The sequence below is a fragment of the Mesoplodon bidens genome (genome assembly GCF_964165515.1).
Source record: "Mesoplodon bidens genome assembly, chromosome: 11".
Taxonomy (NCBI): domain Eukaryota; kingdom Metazoa; phylum Chordata; class Mammalia; order Artiodactyla; family Ziphiidae; genus Mesoplodon; species Mesoplodon bidens.
The window spans coordinates 32,660,023-32,666,022 of NC_138167.1; positions in this window are offsets into that span (position 1 = coordinate 32,660,023).

Here is a 6,000-nt window from a genome sequence, read left to right on the forward strand (position 1 = left end):
GAGGGCCAAAAACTCCACCCTCAGGTGGTGTTAAGAACCTCCGTGTTTGAACCTGTAGAGGCCTGGAACTTAGTTGTGCCTGAGCAGAACCACAATTACCGCCCCTTTTTCTAATCATCTTCCCCTACACTCCCCACACCTTAGGACTGACCTGCAACTTCACTCCTCATCCCATTAATACCCAGAGCCCCTGGCCTGCAAGGCGGGAGTTGGAACTTTCTCCTTGCTTGGCTGCTGACCTCTGTGACTCAGTGTTTTGGCTTGCTGTGCATCAGGCAAAACAAATCTGGTTCAGTAACAGAGAGGTTAATTAACTTGCCCAAGGTCACACAGCTAAGACATGACAAGGTAAGTACTCTGGCTCTAGCGTCTGTGTGGGTGCTGCTCTCAGCACTGGCTAGAGATTTGACCAGATCACCTCCATGATGACCTCAATCTCATTATTACCATCAATAACATTTCATGCACTAAATGAACTTTTTGCAGAAGCCTCATGTTTATATGGTCATCCAGCTCTCTGGTTATCCACAGTAACCAATAACTCAAGGCAAGCTTATGTGATAGATGAGAACAGTGTGATGAAAAGAGCAAAGTGGCATGCCCAGAGCCACAGGTAAGGGTAGAGGAGGCACTAGCATTAGAACCCAAGTTTGTCAACTGCTAATACATTTTTCCCCCAAACTATTATAAAATTTCCTCCACTTCAGAGATGAAGGGATAGATACTCCTAAAAGCACATGCCACATAACTGTAAAGCGTTGATACATTGGGACTTTGGGGACAAATTTTTATTGTGGTTTCCCCAAGAATGATTTGAGTCTGGTCTTTATTAAAGACTTGACTTTGCCAAATTCACAAAATGTCCAAAGACAAGTAAATTATTTCTTCTTTATCCTATTGTAGCAAATCAACCCTTCTGCCTCAAGCAAATGGAAAAGAGGAGGAGTCTATAGCAATAGAAGTGGGTTCTCTCCACCAATATGGCCTTCCCATGGTGGAGTCTAGACCACCCTAGGTTCCTGGGGAATTGCTTTCCATTAAATCATACATTTACACATATCTACACACATTCAGGTTAAAGTCTGACTTGACAATGCTCTAGCTCATTAAGATAGTATAAACAATCAGTGGATCATCTAAGCCAGAAACCCACTTTGGTCTTCAATTACCTTGGCAAAAGCAAGAGAAATCATTTTTGGTGATTGGATAATTTGGGTAGTTGTTAAATAGTCCTGGACAGTTTTTAACACTTTTATATTCCAAAATATCTTGGTTTGAAGAAAAGCCACTTTAAATATCATTACAGACAATACACTGTGCTTGCTAGTTATCTCTCACTACATAATAATGGACAGGCCCATTGTTCACACAGCAGCGTTCTCTAATGACGGTTTTGAAATACAGAAAACCTAAAGTCCAGTGAACAAACACTTGCATTTAGCACATGTGCAGGTGAATGGCCCTTGATCAGCATCTCCAGCTGGCATAAATAATAAAAATTAGCCAAGAAATAATGAACGACTGGTGGGCAGATAATAACAGATACCGAGAAGAGATTAAAAGGGAGTTTGTTAAGTGGTCAGTAAAAAGAAGATTGCTTTGTGGAGAAAGAAAATATAGTTTTCTCATGATCTGGAAGGGACAAAAAAGAAGGTAGCTGGCAGGCTAGAGAGAGTAATGTTTTTAAAGAACAGCAAAAGAGAAGTAAATCATAATGCTAGTACCAGTAAGAATGAAGAGGAAAGAAGTGGGTGTGAGCAAGAGTGAGAGAGGAGAAGGGGGAGAAACCTTACAGAAATTTTTATAAGGAAGAAGAGGGACATGATGAAATGTATGAGGTGAGGCTGAGTGTGAGATAAAAGTGAGAAAACAGGGCTTCCCTGGTGGCGCAGTGGTTGAGAGTCCGCCTGCCGATGCAGGGGACGTGGGTTCGTGCCCCGGTCCGGGAAGATTCCACATGCCGTGGAGCGGCTGGGCCCGTGAGCCATGGCCGCTGAGCTTGCGCGTCCAGAGCCTGTGTTCCAAAGCCGGAGAAGCCACAACAGTGAGAGGCCCGCATACGGCAAAAAAAAAAAAAAAAAAAAAAAAAAAGTGAGAAAACAAAACATAGCCCTGTAGTAGAACCAGAATGCCCGAATCAAATGATTTTCTTATAATACACGCAGTTGGGCCTGGGGCTTACCTTATCTAAGGGTTCTTTCTGCTGCTTTGTCTGCCTCTTTCCACTTGGAGCTATCTGTGGTCCCCCTCTCACTGGGGTTGTTCCATTCCAGTTCTCTGATTTCCCTTCTCTCTCTTCTCCCAACAGTGCTTTATTATCTTTAAACCTGCCAAATGTTAACCTGCCAAATATTTCATGTAATACATACTTTAGAGAAAAGAATTCCTCGATTGCTTTCTCCTGGAGCTATGTGTCAAGCTCTGTGCTAATGTTTTGCCTGAACCATCTCTTTAAATCCTGACACAACCCAGTGAAGCAGCTATATTATTATCCTGAGTTAAGAGACTAGGAAAGGGAGGCTTCAGAGATTTGCTAATAATGGACAGTGAACAGATTTGGATTCAGGGAAATCCAAAGCTCACTCTTATCCACCTAGAATGGACTAAGAGGGAGATGGCATATATTTCTCAGACTGTATATTGCTGTGGGGCATGGAGGATGCTCACACAGCTCCTTCTGACCTAATAGTGTCATCTTCACTTCCCTGCTGATACTTCTGTACTCCCCTCCATAGCTGGGCAGTGGAAAAGCAGAGAAATCCTCTCTATAGAAGTCCTGCCATCAGCACGCTCAACCCAAGCAGAATCCAGGGCCTCTTCCTCTTTTGCTGTAGGTCTGTTTCCATGGTGCTGTTTCCCGGCTTGGCCCAGATTTTGCCTACCCTTGTGTGCCTATCTCAGTTGAACAGAATTGCTTCCTTTAACTACTGAGCTATTAAAACAGCATTTGGGAAATGATGAAGCAAGACCCAGGGGATTTATGCAAAGAAATGCTGTATCAGGTCTTCCCTGGCAGTCTAGTGGTTAAGACTCTACAACTAAGATCCCACATGCTGCACTGCGTGGCCAAAAAAACCAAAAACAAAAACAAAGTGCTGTATCAACTATGTGAACTGGTAGAGAATTACCTGCTTCTGATGTGATTCAGTCAAGTATCATCTTGTTTGTAAATGAAAATGTTAACTAATAATCTAATTTAGTAGAGAAAGATTATCCAACACCAAGAACCTACTATCTTTTTCAGATCTTTGAAACAAACAAAAAAGCGTCTACCACATGGTATTTGAGTTTTTCCTCCTTGAGAATTAAAAAGTCAACCTAATCTTTTGCAGTAAGCACACCTTTATCTAAAGCTGTTGTGGATTGAGAACACAGTTAGATCTCATTAGATGACTAGACATCCATAACCCAGTTATTTAGCAAGAATAAAATAATACAACGACCCTCTAAAAAGAAATAATCTATAACCTGATAAGGCAAGGGAAAAGAGAAAGACACCTCCCTTTCCCCCCTTTTTTCAATAAAAGGAGATTCACATGAAGCTAACTGGTAGTAAAGGGTATCTAAAAGGACCGTTTACAAAGAGTAAATCAGGGAGAAGCACTAATATCCTGAAATCCTACAGGGTTTTACAAAGTGCCAAAGAAATCACTGAGCAAACACAGGGCTAGCAGACATCTGCGCCAGAGCCCACAGCAGAGAACTTCCTTATTTGTGAGAAGGGTCACATTTTCAGCAGCAGCTTCTGACCTCAGGTTTACCCCTTCTTAGCCCTATGTCAGCAAATCTCTCCAAAGTTTGCAAAGTAAGACCTGTTCCATTTACAGGTAAGTAACCAAGACACATTTGTCAGCTTCCCCTTGAGCCAAGCTCTTCCACTTCACTTTTTCCTCCATAGTTTTCCACACATCTTTTCCCTAGTCATGAAACGTTCTCCTGAAGGCATCTGGGATTATTTACAAACTAGGGGTGTGGGTGAAATTAACTAAAATGATCCTTCCTCTCTCTAAATTCTAAGTCATTTTCTATTTTCATCTGGAGCAAGATACTTTTTTTAAATCCCCACCAAAAACCTGAGAACATTTTGATTTGTCCCTGGTGGGACCACATAGAAAGTGATTTGAAGTCTCCATCTGCACCTCGCTCTCCTGGGAACCGGAGCTAGCACTAGGCAGAATTAAGTGACACCTCACACCTCCAGTTCATCTCCTTTCCAGACTTCTAGAGCCTCTGTTGTTTCTTCTTGCTCTTGCTGTCTCAGCTCCCTGCCCCTGTTGGGGAAACAAACAATTTTTTTTTTAAAGTTACTCTCTTGCATCAGGTGTTAGCTGGTAAGTGTTTTAAGACATTACCCCACTCTGGGGATATCTGTTTTCTCAATTATTTTACAAAAAGAAAATGAAGACACCCCCACACCCAATCTATCTGTGTGAGTAGAAATGAAGCCACCATAGGGCAAGAGTCTCTAAGGAAAGTTTCCTGGAAGATAGAACTCTTCCCAGATCTTTCTCAAATCACAGCACCTGAACACTGGTCCAGCTGTCTGCTTAGGTTAACCCAGCTTAGAGGACACCAGGATCCGAACAGAAGGATTTTAAGCATTCCTCTAAAACTGTTCACTCATCCAGTATGCTTTCTCTTTAATGGAAATTTCTATATTGAATGATGGAGAAAATGAGTTATGGGAAAGACTATGAAGACTGGCCTTAATCATAATGAAAATTTCTCCCTCTACTTGTTCGTTCCCGTTAGAACCAGTCCTTTCCCATCAGCCTATATAATTTCTGAAGCTGAACATCCTTAGAAAAATATTTCAGGAGAATCTTTCAAAATGTCAACCTATTTTGGAAGCAGCAGGGCATGACTGTCTTATTCTGCATCATACTTAATTTAATGTAGACTGCAGTTTGAGAAGATTTATGCAAGAATAGTAACAAAAGTCAATAACTTTCATTATTAAAAAAACTGAAAAGGAATTATTTTTATTATATTATTACCTTATACTTACTCTTTTGTATTTGAATATGAGGACTTCATATTGAAACAGAAACTCCAGGCCACACACAAAAAAGAATGGTTTCTCCTGTGTAGGAGAAATAATTGTCATAACTATGTTGGAATTTAATGGCTCAGTTTAGTCAATAATTAAAACTATTTGTATATAAATGGTAGCGTTAGAAGTTGTGAAGTGGGGGCCTAAAGACCAAAAGCAACTTGCACGTACATTTTGTTTGGCTTACATAGTGCTGTTTGGAAATGTGAACTAAATGCCAACATTTAAAAATCAGGAGATTTCAGGGCTTCCCTGGTGGCGCAGTGGTTAAGAATCCGCCTGCCAATGCAGGGACATGGGTCCGAGCCCTGGTCCGGGAAGATCCCACATGTCACGGAGCAACTAAGCCCGTGCGCCACAACTACTGAGCCCACGTGCCACAGCTACTGAAGCCTGTGCACCACAACTACTGAAGCTCATGTGCCTAGAGCCCGTGCTCTGCAACAAGAGAAGCCACCACAATGAGAAGACCACGCACCGCAACAAAGTGTAGTCCCTGCTCGCGGCAGCCAGAGAAAGCCTGTGCGCAGCAACAAAGACCCAACACAGCCAAAAATAAAAATAAATAAATAAAACTTTTAAAAAATCAGGAGATTTCACGTAAATATCTAGATTTCTGGCAATCAGACAAGATCTTACCGCTCTGTGCTCCCAGTCTTGTATGGCAATGAAGAACACCCCAACTCCCTTTTGGAGGAAACCTGTGCCCAGCTGATGGATCACCACAGTCCCTACCACTTCCTGTTATTGTGCATGTGTGTGCGCACAAAGCTGACTTTACCCATTGACACTACCTGCCTTTCTCCAACAGGCATCTGGGTTTTTAACCTCTACTTTATGTTTTGTATTTCCTGAAATTTCCTCACCGCCATTCCCCGTTGCTCCAAATTTATGTCTTCATTTCTTTTTTCATTTCTTATGCTCCACTTCTTGGTGCTGTTGCCATC